The sequence below is a fragment of the Pempheris klunzingeri genome, chromosome 16 (assembly GCF_042242105.1).
Source record: "Pempheris klunzingeri isolate RE-2024b chromosome 16, fPemKlu1.hap1, whole genome shotgun sequence".
Lineage (NCBI taxonomy): Eukaryota > Metazoa > Chordata > Actinopteri > Acropomatiformes > Pempheridae > Pempheris > Pempheris klunzingeri.
In genome coordinates this window covers 15,563,996-15,583,292 of record NC_092027.1, presented here as the reverse complement: position 1 = coordinate 15,583,292, position 19,297 = coordinate 15,563,996, and positions in this window count along the sequence as shown.

The following is a 19,297-nucleotide window of genomic DNA, read 5'->3' as shown; positions in this document are numbered from 1 at the left end:
TTGTACGTTGTTGAATTGAAGTGAAACAATGAATCAGCAAAGTGATTTATAATCTATTTTACCAGGAACCGTCCTTGGTGCTACCACAGGAATTTCTGAATTCAGCAGAATCAACTGCATTACAATGAGAAGAGCCATAAAGTCAATCAGTGTCAACAGTCAAACCATGTCAATAGAATAAGCATCTAAATTTTCACCCTCTTTCATATCTAATGTGTCCTCCACCACCAAGCTACCAACATTCTTCCCTTAATTTCTCCCCTCTCATTTATCTCTTCACCTGGGTCCCCTGAATAACAGGAGCACACAGGAACGTAGGGTAATCTGTCTGGGCCAATGTGCTGGGCTATGCATGGGCTCATGTTGAGGCCAGCCTAATCACCTTTCGGATCAGCATGGAGAACAGAGGAGGCTGCACCTTTTATCCCAAACCAAAGTCAACAAGGCAGGATTCCTGGGAAGAATTGCAGACATTCTTGAAAGCAAAAAAGAAGGGTAAAAAAACAGCCATTGACCCTTCTCTCCCAAATTTAAGATGAGTAGAAAGTGAAGAAAGAAGGATAGGGAACATGGTGGGACATGGAGTTCCAAATAACTCAATAAGGTCTTAAAAGTCACATTTCTACAGCTGTTATTTCTCTCTTGCTGTCCCTGCTTCTTTCTTCTATCTCCTTGCTATTTAACGTCACCTTTCCTCCTGTGCCAGGCCAAAAGTTTGGCTGATGACTTGGGGTAATTAATAACTCCCTTAACTAGGTGCTGTTTGCACAGATGGACCACCTCCTTCAGAACTGGCCACCTTTTTTGTCGATGCTATTTCCTCCCTCCCGTTAGCCTGAGCTATCACATGCTGTGTAAACACTGATGCTCGCTGAACATGCCAAGCACAGCAGTGCTCCTGTTTGAGTTTGAATGTGTGAGCCAGTTTGCCTAAGTGTTGCCCATGTAAGATTTGTGCCCTTGCGTTTTCTCTTTGTGTGTCTCATACCCTTGTTAATAGAAGACTATACGTCCTCTGAGTCATAACGGCAACTTCAACCACAATTAAAAGGAGAAAATATGAGAATAAAAAAAAAAAAAAAGCAACGGAAAGAGAAAAATGAGGGTAAGTGGTAGGGAGAAAGTCAAGAGTGGTGGCAGTAGGAGGATGGGATTGGAGACATTTTGGCCAGGGATGTCAGAGAGGAATCAGTGAATAACTTGGCTTGTTTCTTTGTGGTGAGAACAGCATGGGCTGGAGGCTGAAGCCAGAGCCCACAATGTCTAGCCTGGAAGGTTCTCTCATTAGAGATATTGGAGCGCGCAACCTCCTGGGAACCGCAGAGCCAGAGCGCAGTACTCATCAGAGCCCTGGGAACGCTCACTCTGAAGGCCATCTCAGGTATAAAGTTATGGAGGTTGTTTTTTCCTGTAATGGCTTGTCACTCTCATCTGTTGTCTCCATGAGCCATGTGTCTTAAGTTTGCGGTGATGCTTGGAATTACCATGCAAATATCCCACCCCTCTGTGTATGTCGATTGAGAATGTGTCTGAGAGTATCCAATGAGACATGAGCAGAGTCTCCATACTGTCTCCAACGCCAGAAAAGCCCCCTTTGAAGGAGTGCAAAGGCATGCCAGTGTTTTTTGTTAAAACACTCATTTTATGGCTTTCGGGGAGCAAAGCTTTGCTGGTTGGCAGGAGAAATGACAAAATACAGAGAACAAGCAAGAGAGGGAAGGAGAGAAAAAAGGCGAAGGGTACAAATATTGTGTGGGGTCCTCGGCGTACAAATCATCGGACCATCTGTGGCAAGGCCTCAGAGGCGGCCTTTAATGTTCCCCTTGAAATGAGGAGAAAAAATATTTGAACCTGTGTACTCAGCCGGAAACCATAAACGGTCAGAAGCCTTAACAAGAGCCATGCACATGTAATTAAAACAATCAAAAAGTCATAGAGATACACATGTAGAAGTGTGCTCTCTCCTAAATTACCCCTGGCATGTGGATCCAATAGCAGCCCGTAAAATATATGTATATTTGACTTTACAGAATCTCATTGAACCTTTTTTGCAGCGATGCTCGTTTGCTTTTCGGGGTAATGAGAATACTTTTAAAGGTCGTTATTGAGTTAGCCAGTGAGTTTGACTTGTGGAATGCCATGTGTGAGTGTGCAGTGTGCATCGGTATGTGTGTGTGTGTGTGTGTGTGTGTGTGTGTGTGTGTCTGCCTGAACGACTGATGGCCTGACAGCATGATTTCTGTGAGACCTACTGTCTGGGTTTCTCTTGTGCTTAAGCATGTGTGCTTATGGTCAGTGGCTACATTCAAAAATGTGGGCAGGATTCATTTTTATGACTAGTGTATGACTACGACCTCAACTAAAGAGCTGTTTCACTGCACATACATATTGTACATGTGGCTCAAATGGAACTGACAAAAATCTGGTAAAAGGTCAAGAGAAACACTTTCCAGTTAACAGATTTCCAACTAGTGAAGACATGTAGTAACCAACATGTACAGAAGCTCTGATGTTACTGCTATTTCAGTATGTGTATGCTGCTTACAGGAGACCTGTACTAATCACACTGGTTTGTTAAAGGTATTATAATTACATATTAGGTGTAAATCTACAACATGGCAAGTGTCTGCATTTGTATTCAATATGGCTGTCTCCCTATTCCACACTACTTTACTTAAGTGTACCATCCATCAATCCATCCACTATTCCTGCTTACTCTGTTTAGGGTCACAGTGGGCTGCTGCTTATGGCACAATAACTTTGGAAGTTTATCCTTAATGGTGGTTCATTGACTGTGTGATGTACAGGAATTCCCACATAAGCTCCACTAAAGAGGATAATGTAACTATGGTAAGCTAATAAAAAATCAAGGCTTGCTTTGATCAAGACATGAAAAATATGGCATGAGACAAGGTAAGTTTGTGCTTAGTGAGACAGGTGAGTGTTAAGCCTCAGGCTGAAATGGACCAAAACCGTTCTGTGTGAAGACAACTTTGAGAGAACTTAATGGAAACGTACGCTGTTCCCTGATGTTCTACATCTTTCTATTATAATCTGCATGATTCAAAAAAGGCAAGAATTTGTAGCTGTTTTTACATATTTTTACACATTTAACACTTAAATGATGCCCCTAATGTGCAAAAACCACCATCTAATTCCATACTGAAAGGCCTCAGAGGAGCACTCTCTCCTGAAAGCTGCAGGTGTTTCAGGAGCGGCTCCAGCTCTCAGGAAAACAGCAGGGGGTTATACATCTGGGGCTTTTAAAGCAGGTTGACTCTTTATTTTAACAAACCTTTGCGGCTTAGTGTGTGTTTTCAGACATGTGGACAGCTGGTTGTGATTGAGTGAAAGTGCTGGGTTTGGGACTTGGGTACCACAGGTGAATAAGTGATTTTTACAGAGTTTCAGCCACCCCGAAGCCATGACTCAGCATTCCTACTCCTACGCGGCTCTCACTCCGGAGGCAGAAAAACAACACTTCCCATGATGAAACTGCCAAATAGGGCATGCTTTCAACAGTCAAAACTGTCATTAACATTAAGAGCGAACACAGGCATATTTTGCAGAACACCACTGATGACGTGCCACCTCTCCCTAATGTTACTGTTTTTCAAAATAACAGCTCGGTAAAGTGCGCAGTTGCTACCCTCATCTTTTTCTTCTACGTCAATCCTCAAAGGTTAAGAGCTCGCTCTTTCCCAAAATATCAAGCCAGAGCCTTTTTAACATTTACCTCATGACTTGTATGAATGAAAAGGCTTCCTGTATGGAAAACGTGGTGATTAATTTGGCCCCCAGCATCATAACTGTGTTGATTGTATTCACCCTGCAGGGACACATATCCAAGTTGGCCAGGTCTAAATGAATGGCTTGACATTCTCACTGCAGACAGAGCTTCATGAAAACTGACGTGCCCTCGTCAGCAAATTGCCAAGACAATGCCGAGAGCATTTCTTCAATTAAATGGTTTTGACATGGGAGTGGCAGGCCATGGACTAAATTGGGGTCCTTTTGTTGCACTGAGCCACTGCTAAAATGCCCAATTCACAACCGCTTAATTTTATGCCTGTTGATGTTCATGACATCTCTGTCTGTCAGAGCTTAATTTCCTGAACACCCTTAAGTGTTTTCAAAAAATACTGAATGCTAAATGCTTTGACACAAAACAATGCAATATGTGTGATAGTGTGTAAACTAATCACACTAGTTAGTTTGAAACTTCGAGACTCAAGATGTTCGTTGCCACTCTGGTTGCACCGGTGCATTCATGGGAAATTCTTTGGCTTAGAGCTACTTCACAGAAGGACAGATATGTATATTATCCAATAAATACTAGAATATAAAACAGCATCATCAAAGTGAGAAAACGATAAAAGGTTTTTCTTCAGTCAATGAGAAGGTGCTGTAATCAGTGAAAAGGTGTTTACATAGTCAGTGGTCAGATGTTGCATGGATGAGTCTTAATAGTGCACAGAATAATAAACATTTTTGGTACAGATATTGTTGTATAGGAGCCTCCCGTCATGTTCCCTTGGTCTAAGACACAGACTGGAGGTCACCCTAGGTGAATGTGTGTTGTGCAGATTATGTGGATTGCAGTTGGGTGTAGTTTGTACATGTGTGAGTGTGTGTTGTTTGCTAAGACGTCTTATGGCCTGATGAAAGGAGCTGTTCCTCAGTCTGCTGCTGAGTGTTTTGAGACTCCTAACTACCCCCTGTCAAATAAATGCGATCTCGGCACAAGACGTGGTATTATTCCCTGCATCTCAAAGAAAGCATTCTTGTGGGCACACTTAACTCAAATTAACTGCATCTGACAGAACTAATCTGAACAAATAATCAGCTAAAATCACATAACACTACTCTGCATATACAGTATGTTAATGATTAAGTTGTGATTATTTTTATCAGTATTTTTATTCGTCATATTGCAAATTATGTGTGCTGACCACACAGACTGGTTCATGTACTGTTTTTTGAGTGGACCATTACTTAGGCCTGAACAAAATCCTACTGTAAATCAACAATGGTAAAAAAAGATGCATTAGACCATGAATTTATACTGTAGGAGACTAAGACAGTTATGGTAGATGATCAAGGCAGATAGCAATTTATACCTAATCCAGACACATTCCAACAACACATTATTGACAGGTTCATGTCACCCCGTAATCTCCCACGTAGGTCGATGAGTTTGAAGGCTTATTAGACACTAACACACTAGACACTAGTTTATAATCCTAGAAGGAATTATCAACTATAAAGGTTTGTGTGCCTTTGCCATGGGGGTGGCAACATTTCCACCAGTCCTTTTATGTAACCTCATCCAACAAATATGGGATGTTGGGGCAACATCTGCATGGTTGAGGAGTGACATTAGTGACAGTAAGGGAAAACAAGATGATAAGAGCTGCTGTGATTAAGTATGAATATTACTAACCCATCACAAAACCAGTGATGTATAACAACAGATAATTCCACCCGGTGTGCACAGCACTTGAGATGTACAAACTAAATCACAAATCTTGTCAAATTCTTTCCAGACAGTGGCCCCACTGGTGCCAGAAAACCCTGTTTCTGACACTTCCTGAACTAGTGACACAGGCTTTGCTCTTTCACACTTGTGTAAAAGAGGCTCAGCTACTTGTGTGTATGCACTGTTATCTGAGTTTCCCTCACCACGCACACACCTCACAGAGTACATCCTGATAAATCAATGCCTCTGATCTCGTAGCCAGGAATTCCAGACTGCATGGGCCACACCATTCAGATCCGTGAAATACGGAAACATCGGCTCCGTGCACCAAGAATTTAAAGAATGCCATTAGACTCCATTTGTTTTTTGCAGAGGTGACAAGAAGAGGGAGGGTGGGGGGGTGTGAAGACATTTTCTGATTTTTGAACAATTGAAATAATCCACTGTGAACCACGGCCACATGTTGTGCTTTGGGTAGACCACACACGAACGCTGAGACGTGGATACATTAGTGCTAAGCCACATGCAAAAGAACACATAGAGTACATAGCACAAAGAACACAACTGCAGAGCCAAAAAAGATGAATGACTCCCACAAAGACAGCCAGAAGTGCACATACATTACACTGTATATCATGTGAGTCGAAGTAGGGAATGCCCCACTCAAGTTTATGCTGCATCAGACCTGATTTTTTCTCGAGCAGCTTCCATCCCATCATGCTGTCTTCTGCCAGCTCATTAGTGGGACTGGTGTATGGTTACACAAGGAAAGACAGCGTGGGTGGAACACGAGGAACTGCGCAGCATCTCAGCAGGAGAAACAGCCTGCAGCTCCAGCCTCAACAGTTACCTTCATATCTTCTACATGTCTTCTGTGTCTGCATAGTCTCTGAGGAATGTTCCAGGTGTTTCATGGGTTCTCGTGAGGTTAATTCCCACAAAAGATGTCAAGTGCTCATGATGACAATGTGCCAAAAACGTGGCTTGTAGGTTTGAGTTTGTTTGGATGTGGCCACCAGAGCTGCATAGACTACAGGGGAGGAGCACCATTTCACACCAAAGTGGCAAAGAGATTTTACTCTTTGTGCGACATATGCATCAGTTCTGATTAGCAGCACAATGATCAAAAGAAACACTAAACTGATGGAAATAAAAAGCCAAACTCTTCTAAATATCTGCTGATGTTTCTTTAATTGGCTAAGTGTGTTCATTTGAGTGTGTGTGTGTGTGTGTGTGTGTGTTTTTGTATGCGTGGAAATATTAAAGGAGACACTGTGGGCAGAGTCACACAACTGGAATTTGTGAAAAGAGGAGCTGAAAGTATAACCTAATGCCCCTGATCAAAAGCCATAAAGAGGACACTTGACATCATAATTTGAGTTAGAAGCCCACAGTTTTAGCTTGGCTCTTTTTTGTGGTGTGGGCCCTCTGCTTACATCTCCTCATATCTTTTCAGGGTTAAAAAAAACCCCACCATTTACACATGACAAACTGCTAAGCACCTCCTGCTGTCAGGCTCTGCTAGGTGAGAAAAAGCCTCATCATTGATTTAAAATGTAACAGGAACCAGCGTGAGTGCCAAAGACGCATTGGTTTAGGTGTTATTCTGCGTGTTGAGTGAGTTCCCTTTCTCAGAAGAAAATAAAAGTCATATGTGTGACAGCTGAGCTTATCCTAGTCAGCCAGCAACCGACCTGAACTCAACATAACGCAAAAAAAGTCTGAGAGCAGCTTTGTTGATCCTTTGGAGGCCAAGTCCCAATAAAGGAAAATGGGATTCTCATCATACATCCTCCTTACTCTTTCCATACATGTCTTTCATTACAAAAGTGGCACAACAAAATATCTTTAAATTACATTTAAAAGTCAGAGTCCAAAGTAAAACTCACAATCCTATCCTCAGTTTCATGCTCGTCAGGTCGCTGCAAAAGGCCAGTTCTGAATGAAAACATTCACCATTGCAGTGTATCGTTGCTTCAGGACATGAGAAGGAGCTGGAAGCTCATCAAACTGCAGCTCTTGGGAAAGCGAGAGAAAACATTTCCAAGCATGTCAGATTTTACTGACACACATATCACCACCTCAATCTCAGAAAAGTTAACCTCTGCAGGATACAGGAAAGAGTTTGAATGGACCTGATAGCACTGGGAGTCAAAAGTTGGTAGGTCATTTAGAGGGCTGTTTACAACCCTAGTAAATCGAATTTTATGTTTTATCAAACTTTATCAGCTATGTCTTAAAAATGTAGACTTATAATTGGTTCAGCACAAGTTTGAGAGTCAACAATCATCATATTAGTGAGTGGATTATTTTGACATTTTGGACACAATGTGGGCAGCACGGTGAGGCAGTGGTTAGCCTGTTGTCTCGCGGCAAGAAGGTTCCAGGTTTAAATCAGCTGGCCAGCAGGTTTGTGGTTTGAGCCTTGAACCTTTCTGTGAGGAGTTCTCTCCGGGTTCTCCGGCTTCCTCCCACCATCCAAAGACATGCAGGTTGGGTTAACTGGTGACTCTAAATTGCTCTCAAGTGTGAGTGTGAATGGTTGTCTGTCTCTATGTGTTGGCCCTGCGATTGACTAGTGACCAGTCCAGGGTGTAGCCTACCCCGCCTTTCACCCAATGTCAGCTGGGATTGGCTCCCCGCGACCCTTAAGGAACACTGTTCCCAGAAGTTGTCCTGTTTATGTCAAGAAAAGTCGCTCATTGGCACATTTGCCAAAAGAAGTTCTGTTTTTTGGCTGATTCAAAAACTTGTTATCATGTGACTCTAAAGTTAGGTCATGTGATGACAACTAAACCATCTCTTTGACAAGTGCGCAAACTCAAATAGAGGACATGAGATGTGGGTAAAAGCTCCACAAGAAAACTTTGTGAGTGGACCCTGAATGTTTTTGTTGTAATTTGTGCTTGTGATGCTTAAAACATTTTAGTTATTGTTTTAAAGACATTTCTCTCATAATGACTGTGTGGAAATGGAAGAATTGGAACTGGAAGAATCATGTCACATGATCTGCATCTCTGATCTGCAATTGTGTGGCTGTTTGGAAACAATCTGACATTTTATCCTTTTGGGGGTCTTAATATTGCTCCATTGAAAGGCTGAGTTGAATCTATGGTGTCCTGTGAACTTCAGTTGAGTTTTGACTAGCTGTTGGTTTAATGCTCTTTTAATGAAGCGTGGCCAGGAGCCTGGTCTCAGTAAGAGGTCATTAGTTTTAATGTCAAAATGTCAAAAACTGAGACTAAACTGACACTGTGCCTCGTCTTAGCCATACAACCAGCAGCTCACAGAACCAAAATGAAGAAATACAAAAAGCACATTAACTGTACTGTGCACACCCACACACTGGCATGCACACATGCAAATGCACAGCCAGGTGTATCCACTCAGGAGGTATAATACACCTCAGGCCACATTTTATGGGCCCTTATAGCTAATAAAGGCTGTGAACCTTTCTATGGCAAATACCTGCCTGCTCAGAGGCAGAAAATTACATGTTAGGCATTAGATCATTTTGAAACAATGTCCATATTTTGATACTTTTTATTTGAGGTCTGTGGCTTATACGTCTGAGTTTGTGCATCAAGGGGCTCGTATAACCTACGTTTTTAACACGCCATTATGCTGTAACGTTCAGACTCCCTGCTCCTGTTGAGTATCATGCTTCTCATTCCAAAGTTTGGGTGAACGCTCTTTGGCTTTTCCCCTTACTGTCCGTGTCAAAGGGACAAGTTTCACGAGGTATGCCAGAGTGGGCGAAGAATGCTGAAAATGTGGAGGAATTGCTAAGATTGGATCAGAGAGTGCGGGGGGTGAGACTGGAATTTGTTGCCATTGATAGCATCTTGCTTGAAGCAGAGTGGAGTATCACAGCTGCAGTATGTTCAATGTATCAGCACAAGGGTGAACATCACATCTTAATTCATACAATTGCAGATCATGATATGGTTGTGCAGTGGTCGAAACAGCAGTTTAACAGTTGCACACTCCGACTGACCCTCTCCGTCTCCCCCTCCTCTCGCTATCTTCGTGTCCTCTGGACTACCTACGAGAGTCCCTGATTGATGGCGGCAGGTCAAACATTTTGGCGGAGGATCCAGTGATTAAAGATCACTGGGGGTGTTACACACCCTGTCCAAATCTCCCTCCTCTTCTCCAACTTCAGTAAGAACAGCCTGAGGCTACTGAAATATATCTGACCCTTGCCCTGTATTTGACCTGGCAGTTAAAACAAATACACACATTTCTCCCTGGACAGCTTCCCCTTTTGCTCTCCCTCGCTGCCTCCTTGCTGGAGCTAAATAAATGAACAGACAGCTCATGTGAGAATCCTTTTCATCCTCTCCCTGACTCTTCTGTTGTCTCATTCTCTGCATTTTTTTAATTCTATTCTCTCTTTTAGGCAGTTCGGGTCACTATTTTCCACTGGCCTGATGAGAAAAACACAAAGAAATTCATTACACCACCACACCATGGCCTAACCAGTCCAGTCATGGTCCCGTTTGGATGACGACATTATTAACCAAAGCAAGAAAAGCAAACAGCTCAATAGTGGCTGAGGGAATTATTTTATTGTCCCACAATCCCCTGAGATCTGGACATGCTCTCAACGATGCCAAGACCGTCACACAGCCCATTCCTTTCACAACAGAGCCATTCATAGTCAATCAGCGCTGTACCTTTCCACTTCATCTAGTCCAGTGCATCTCATTTATTTTGACTGCTATCTCTGCACAGAAGTCTAGACATGCGCCTCGTCACTGCTGATTCTTTTGTAAATGAAAGTTGGTGGAAAAAAAGAGGAGAGAGAATGATGGGAGCATTCCTTCCAGTTCCTAAAAAGGGAACACACAGGCACATTTTTGCCATACTTCAGAAAGCAGGAAAGAAACCTGAAAGACTATGACGGATAGTCTTCACAAAAAAATAGGATTATGAGGAGTGTGTGCGTGACTGCGTATGATACTGACGAGTGTAAGGAGGGACAGAAGGATTCAGTGTTTGTCCAATAAAATAAACATTTATCACCAGCCTTGATTTGGCTGCTGTTAAGCAGTTTATGACTAGAAGAGAGAGGTTTTTGCTTCAGTGTTTTTTAGCTCCATGATGAAGCTGTCCTGAGAGAACAATACACAGTTTATCAATATCACAATAATGGCCTTTCAGTTCCCTTAATGAAGCTACTACTGCATGCTGAGCATGAGAGAGAGTTTTAGCCAATGTGTTTCCATGTTTGTGAGCAAGAATATCCAGTAGATCTGAGTGAGTACACCTGCTTTACAAGAAGAGCAATCTGATTATAAAGAAAACCCTACTCTACCACAAGACACAGCCCACGTACTGTATGCAAACTTGATAGTGAAGACTCCTCTTTATACACTTGTTAAAGGGTCATGTCACCCAAATTCCAATAAGACATATTTTCCTATTAACCTCTGGTGGAATTCAGCTATGCAGGTAGTTTAAGTCGTATGTTCTAAGGTTTTTAGATACCTGAATCTTGCAATTATGTTGATGATTAAACTCCAGCAACACTCCAGAACAACTCTGTAGTGGTTCTTAAACATCACCCTTATGTGGTTTTATAATGCCTTTTTTATTGGCATTGTATTGCTCCTTTTTTTTTTTTAACCTTTTTATGTTTTCTGCTTCATACTTACCACAGTGGCCTGACAATAACGTTGTTCTGTTTACAACAAGAGTTGCTGGAGTTTTGACCCCATCGGGCTTCTCCCCCTCTCCATGCACCTTGGAAGTAGGTGAAATTGTGCCAGAAACCCCTGCTTTGCTCCTCTGAATTCTGCTGCCATCTCAATACAGTGGAGGTGAAGGAAAGTTTGCTTGTACTGCTAAAGCCTTTGAAAAATTCTGCAGCAACTTGTATGTCCAGAAATAATGTCACAGCTAGTGGCGGACAGCTCAAAGCCTCGGAACATCAAACCAAAAGAATCTCAATAGCTGGATACCTCTAGGGGTAAGAGAGAAGCTGTGTTTATTTGTGACTACAAAAATGGTTAACCGTAGTCTTATTTCAGTATTTCTGGTCATTGTTTACATCCATTACGATATCTGCTGAGATCTGGAAGCAAGAGGACATCACTACAATGAAGTTGGACAGTGCAGCAAAATGATCAGACAGGTCATAAACAAGCACAACACTTTAGCCAGACAATCTAAACCACTTCTTTGGGATGTAAGACAAAGACAAAAATTGTGCTCAGTGTTTGTTTCTATCATTGCACAGGAAAACTATGCAACTACAACAAGTATGGTAAATCAATAATTTTTAATCTGAAAGTCAGTCTGTTAACTGTGGTCGCTGTGCTGTAATTTTACAGCTCTACTTAGTTTTCTCTTCCAAATAAGTTTGGCTAACCAGGTTAAACCCTCACCTGATTAACCCTCACCTGATTATTCTTAACTTTGGCTCCACATTTCTAGAACTAACCAAGTAGTTTAGTAATACAGTCCTAGTAATATGGACAGAAATGATGCCAAAAGTACAAAAAAAAAACCCTGACCATATGAAATTGAAATGTCCCCCTCAGACAAATTCAGTTTTACACTTTCTAACACTCCATGCCAGCCTTTTTTCACTTGGGCCAGTCAAAACATATATGGTCAGTGCCGCTCCCGTCCTCCCCCAGCATGCCTGATCAAAGCCTGTTGCTGAGGAGCGTTTCACCAGACCCTTTGCAACCCATCAGCGGATAATTCCAAAATCCTGTGCAATCCCAGACCGTGGCATCGCTCCGAGCGTCTTCCGGATATATCGATCAAACCTCGTAGAGGAAAAATGTTTCCAAAGCGTGGCTACACACCTGTGACCACTTGCGGAAAAAAGAGCATGTGATACAGTGGGACACCAGCTTGGAACAGGGAAACACTAAATATTTATCCTAGCTCCCCAGAGAGGAGGTGGAAAAAACTTGCTTTGTGGGGTTGAAGAAAAGATTAGAAAAGAGGAATAAAAGACAGAGAAATAGAAGGGGAAAACGTGAGTTTGTCCTTGAACGACAGAGAGAGGGAAAATGTAATTCATATTTGCGAATCATTGCACAACTGAAGTGTGCAACCGAATTCACTGTTTGTTTTCTCACTTTCATTTTCCCTCCTCTATTTTGGCTTAAACGAATTTTCTCATCCTTACCCAAATACACAACTGTCACTTCTCCAAATATTCAATGTCTCAGGGAGAAGAAATGTTGATAATCTGCCCAAGAGTTCTCCAACAGCAGCAACCCCATCTCTTTCATCCGTCATTTCCCATTTACACAGGAATCCGCAGCTATGGGTTTAACTGGGCCTGTTTAAACACATTGAAGAAAGTTCTATTGTGCAATTCTTTTAAGTAAAATAAACATATTTGGTCATTTATTCAGTCAGAAATTATCAACAGCGCAAAAGCCAGTGCAGAAATGTTTAAAGAGGCTGGGTACAAGTAATCTATAATCATGTTTCCATCCAGCTGTGCAGGCAATCTTACATAAACATGTAACAAAACAATGTAATGTCAGTTAGGTCTGCTTTGACTGGCAAAGAAAATAGAAACGATAAAAAGAACTTAGCTGCATCGGGAAACACTTTTCTATAAATGGTGTGTCATTACTTATTCATGAAATGTGTATCCATTGTTATTTAATACAGAAATTCACATGGCTTTTCTTTCAAGGACAAACAAAGCAAAATATTTTCCTACCACAATGATTTCTTTAGTTTTGGCAGAGGAAAATACTGAATAACACTGTCAAATTGTAAGCTGAAATACTATGGAGACTGTAGCAACTAGTGTCAAACATCTTGTATGTTGTTAGTACAAAACTACTCCAAAAAAATGCCCCATTTCTGGCAAAAGAAACATATTCCTATCAAACTTGATGAAAACATGGATGTATTTGAATGATAATATGAACAGACCAGTGGTTCCTCACTGTTCTTGCCTCTGGTAACATTTTTTCCCCAGATATTAAAAGTACCTTTAGGAGCTTTCTTGCAAACAAACGTTATGTTTACAGCTATCAGCTGTCGATCAGAGGAAAAATGTGAAACCAATAGCGGGATGTAAACTGCTCTATGCCAATGATTGGACGCGTGCAAGACTGCTGGTGGTCAGAAACTTCACAGGGTACATTTAAGTTCAGGTCCACATGTCTATTTAGTATTATTTCTATCTAGCACTTCAGTCTGTCAGTAGATCCAAACTCAAAACCCTCCTAGAGTGAGAAGACAGTGCTGACAACTAATCATTCAGTTTTATTACACAAGATTAAAACAAAAATAAACAAAGTGCGGCAGGTCCTTAATGAAATAAAGAGCATTGCAGCAATGCAGCAATTTCAGCTCAAAAACAACATTAGAAGCACTGCAATGACTAATTGAGGTCAAACCTAATTAAGGGTTATTCTAAACATGTTTTTCCAGCACAACATGTCGCTTTGCACCAGATCTGGTCATTTGACCAGGGTACTAAATCAGCTGGTTTGCTTTCAAACCAGACCGGCACTTTATTCCACAACATTTTATGTATTTATTTTCTTCCAGTTTCAGTAAAACTGAGTTTGAGACAAGAATAGCCAATGTTGTGTGATGAGCTAGCTTCTTCTCTGTCTCCTACAAGCAGTGGAGTCTCTGAAGGGACAGTAACTCTACAGTTAAGGGATGTGCAAAGTGAGGGGCATGTGACAACAGAGAGGCTAATTAAGTCTCTGCAGGAGACACTAATTCAACTCCTCAACTTACTATTCTTTGACCTATGGGTTTAGAACATTGCTATCTGCGAAGGTCGTCCTGTTTGCACCAAATTGATATATCTATGTCAGATGTAAGTTTTTTGTTTGTGTCTTTGCAGTACAAATGGCTTCACTCCGCTCAGTGCACATAAGCTTTAATACTTACAGTATGTGGCCGTTCACAAGCTGCCCTGAGCAATATTGGAAAATATGAGTGCGACTTTATTGCTCTGCAGGCTTCGGGGACATACGGTGAAGCTTCCTGCTGTGTAACTGGACAGTGATTGATGACGGGGCTGATGGGATAGCGGCTGGACTACCCAGACCTCCCGGTGCTCAGGAGTCAGGAGGCCCGCTGATCTACAGCCTGCTCCTCTGCATGTGGCAGCATTAAATCTCTCGCACACAAACACATAAACATAAGCACACAAACACCACAAGGAGACATGAGAAAATATACGCTGCAAGAGCCTGTGCACACAAACACACACACACATTCACCAGCACAGGCCTGAGCCAGTAATCCAGTGGCAGTTACTGCCGATGGCTTACATAAACTTTGGCCTTGCACACCAACTCTTCTTTGGTGAAGAATTATCAACAAAGAAAAGTAAGGTGGACATTTTCTAAATGACTGGAGCCAGTTCTTTTCACACTGTTAAGCATGGCTGCTGTTGGAGCTGTGTGCCAATAAGCTTGGGAAAGCAGTGCTCGTGTTCTCTGTCTTTCTTTGTCTTCTCCTTCATTCTTAGTAGTCTCAGCACTTATGCACTGGGTATAAGCATTTTTCTACAAAGGTGTTTTCACACCTATAGTGCATTTGCTTTGGTCCAAATCAGTTGGTGAGTTTGTAAACTTGGAGCATTTTCCCATTGCTTTGGTTTAACACATAAGCAAACTAAAATCCATCACTACAAATCACATACAAGTGTTCACACCGCTGATTGAACAGATATTTCTGGTGCGACAGCAAGGCAGTAAATACAGGAAGAAGTTCCTGTGCCCTGGATTCTGTGAGAGAAACATTGCTCTGTAGGCTAAGTTAACATGGACTTTGGTTTCTTTTCCAGCTAGCTGCTACTACTAGAAACATGCAGCATGTTCTGCAGTATCCCAGAATGCAAAGTACACCTGGCTATGGTAGCCATTTAGCTCAAACTTGCCGACTACACCTGGTAGTTGGGTTGGATCACGTTCCCACCAAAAACGAACCACTCCAGAGTCAGTTTGGGACCAGACTGAGACCCCCTCCCCTAAAATGTCTTGGTACAATTGTTTTGCACAAGAGTGTGATTACTGTGTTCACACCTGCCCAAATGAATCACATCATGGGGCAATCATGGGGCACCCGATTTAACAGTAAAAAGGGCTAGTGTGAAAACACTCTATGCATGTTTTAAAGTAGTAAGTGTTGGTGTGTTGGAGATTTGAGACCTCATTCGAAGGCATTTTTGCAACTTTTTCTCTAGTTTTGTTTCAAAGTGGAACATCTAAACTCAAACTTTTGCTGTCTTTCTCGCAGCCTCAGTCCGTGGGCAGCAGGGAGAAGCAGTGGGCCAGCTAATCATTTGCGGAATGTGGCGTGGATATAAGATAGGCCCAGATTGGGAATGCACGGAGCCAGAGGAATGGTAATTACTGTGGAAATCAAACACCATCAATTGTGAGGTTTTTCAACATTTCACAGTGTCCCTCTCTCCCTTTCCCCTCCCAAAGCCCCTTCTCCTCTCGCTCCAACTCAAACGACCCTCGCTGCCACTCCCTCAGGCCCTCAGCCCTCCCTCCTTCTTTATTTTTTCCACCATTTTCCACCCTATTCCGCTCCTCCACTTCTACTTGCCTCTCTCTACCCTCCCATTTGTTTTCCTTTAATTTTTCCGCCTCACTCCACCCTCTCACTTTATCTATCTTCACTTTGTTTTTCCTGTCTTTCGCAGCACAGCCATTTATACCTAATCCTTTGGTCAAAATGGCTTTGTTTCCCATCCTGTGTGCTCCGCCCACACTCATTTGCACACACTCACACACATGCATGGAGACACTCACACAAATGACCACATAAGACAAATGACCCTCATCACTGTATGTCTGGAATGTAAAAACACTGAAAAACGGCGCCCGAAACATTTGTTATAAATTCCAAATGCTTTTAGAGACTCTCACTTACTTACTTTGCACTCTGCTGTCTAGCAAGAAATTACACACTAATAGAAATTCTCTCCATGCATTTGTCTCGAAACTAAGATGATAAACGAGTTTAAGTATTTCTTTGTTACCACAAGTCTGTCTGCCTCTTGCCTCTGACTAGAAACCACACACATGCTTGCGTGACCTCAGAGGTAGTTAGAGGACTGTGGGGTGACAGGTGATTACAGGTCGGTTCTAAAGTCTTTGTTCCCCAGTGAGTAGTTAGACTGTCGACCACACATACGCCCACAGTGGGGTACATGACACTAGCCAGCCTCACTGCAATCAAAGGCACTTTTTGACAGTCCGCTGCATGTGTTCTTGAGCATGCCTACCACTTAGTGTTAGGCTCATGGGTGCCGATATCAAAGTGCAGTTGTTACATAACACTCTTGCACTCAGGCTCTGCCCTGTCCTTCATCCCATTATTCCTTTCCTTTTTGACAAACAGCAAAAGTGAATTGGACAAATAGGGCCTCTGTCAGGGGTGACTTCCAGGGGTAAGGAGGAGAGGGTTCCTGGGATGGAGGGAGGCGGAGGTCGGAGCCCACACTTCATCCATCTTCCCTTGGGCACTTGTAATCCCCCAGAGCAGGCTCCTCCAGCCAGCTCCAGTCAGATGTGTAATGCTGTAGAGCACACACCTCTCTTGACAGTGTTCAAGTTGAGGCTCAAGTCCTTCCTACTGACTTGGCAGCAATTATGATGGTTCTGCAAGCCATCATCGTGTTCAGTTGTATTTATTCCTGTCATTCATTCCATATTTGGTTATTTATTTATCTTTGTTGCTAGCTGGAATGATATTTGGTATTTGGTGAGTTTTAAAAACGTCTGAGCTGATGACCTGGTCAATGAGGAGAACACTTTATGAGCGCTCCTTGGCCCCTGAAGCGTATCTCCCATGAGTCCCCTGTGTAAAGTCAACCGCCCGTCTGTGAGAAGACAAATAGATGGAGGAAGCCACGCATTAACGGGGCAGGAAGACTTGTACAGACGCGGACACACGCACGCGCGTCTGCATATTCACAGGGCGGTCCAGACGCTGACGGTGTTCTTTGCCAAGTGTCACTGGGCAGTGTTTGTCAGAACATAACATTCACGCTGCGCCATGGCAACAAGCACTTTCTGCTTCCTGCTCTCGCTGTTTGATGAGACAATCTGAGGAAATCAATTTTGCTGCAATGGTGCAGAGCAGAGCAGAAGCACAAACATGCACATGCACAAAATGCATGGGTGCAATGGCATGGATTGAAGCAGTTAGGGGTCCAACATACTGTACTATATGCTGACTATACTGATATGACACAAACAAAAGGGGAGTGATATAATGTTTGCATAAATGTACAAAAAACACTTTTTTCTGTGTGGATTTCTGGATCTATCACATGTGGCATTTTGATACGAAAATATCCTCGTAAGATCACATTTCAAATAGATGTTGTTTTACAGGACAAAAACAAAATCATCAGGGTTTAATTCCAGTCTTGCTTGGCCTGACTGATTTGGCAAAACAATGGACTTTTTCATATTCAGCATCAAGTAGAAAAACCCAAACATAGTCTGATAACGAAACTGGGGGGGAAAAGAGCTTTCACCACGTTTAATGGATCCAGCGTCCATGTTTCATCACTTGGAGCAGCAAGCAAGTGTAGCAAAATAAATCGGGCATTTGCATACAATACTGTTGGGGAAAATATTGTAGAGGTCTAAACAAATCATAATCAAAATAAACTGCGCTGTCGCTTGGGTTAAAATGCTTCCTGTTTGTGAAAGTTGGTCTATCATAATATCCTGTCTGCACTCAGGCACAAAACAGCAGATTGGACGCTTAGTTATATAAACATCTCTGTGGTAAAACTGCCCTGGAGGCAAAAGTGATCTCATTAGCTGAGGTACAACTCAACAGGAGGTGTCATAGCTTTTCAATGTAAACTTGCTAACTAGCAAATCTTATAGGAAAAGCAGAAAGTAAAAATATTCATAAATGGACAAAAACAGAAAAAAGAGACAATGTTCCACTTTCATTTTCCTCTGATATTTTCCCAAAGTCTTTTGGCACTGCCAGGTGATTGACAGGCACAGTAGATAGTTACATTCATTTAATGTCTGAATTGTGAAAAGACTCTGTGGTATGGACGCCTTCCCCATGTTAGTCTGATGAGAAATCTCTTTTTTGTCATCCTCCCAGTTGGTAGTTGGACGAGGCCACAGCCAACGTCGGGAAAATGTGCATCTTGGAATGATGTAACTGACATATTTCACAGTGAAGACCATGAATGTTGACTTGTTGTTAAAAACTTTCAAAACAGCTTTCTCTCTGTATAACTACAAAGTCACTTTAAATCATTATTGGACCCAAAATGTTCTGCTGTCTGACAGTGTCATCGCTTTGAGCTGCAAGCTTTCCTAAAGCAGCTTCAGTGTCAAAGTATGCCTTATTAGATAAAAAATGAAAAGCAACTTTTCTGGCAACTTTTATTTTGCCAGAATAATGTTCACTGCAATATTTTTGAGGGGTGCATTCCACTGGAACTCTTTTAGGACCAAACCTACATGTTACAGCTTTGGCCTAACACTGAACAGTAGGTGATGATGCTGTAGTGACTACTTATTGTGCACAACTATTGAAACTACCACTGAATTTTTTGTGGCAATTCCTTTGAAGTTCATTCATGTCAGCTACCAAAGTCTGGTGTGATTTCTTTGACTTAAGCACCAGGCAACACAAAAGCACCGACTCCAAAACAGCAACGCAGAGCTTGTTAAAGACCTTGGCCCATGTATTGTACAAACCGCAGCATTCAGAATACTGTGTGTCTGCAGTGTGTATCATGAGTGGCCCGCTCTGTACTCTGTCACACACCAAATGTGTGATTAAAGAAACCAGGGGGCTGCGACCAAA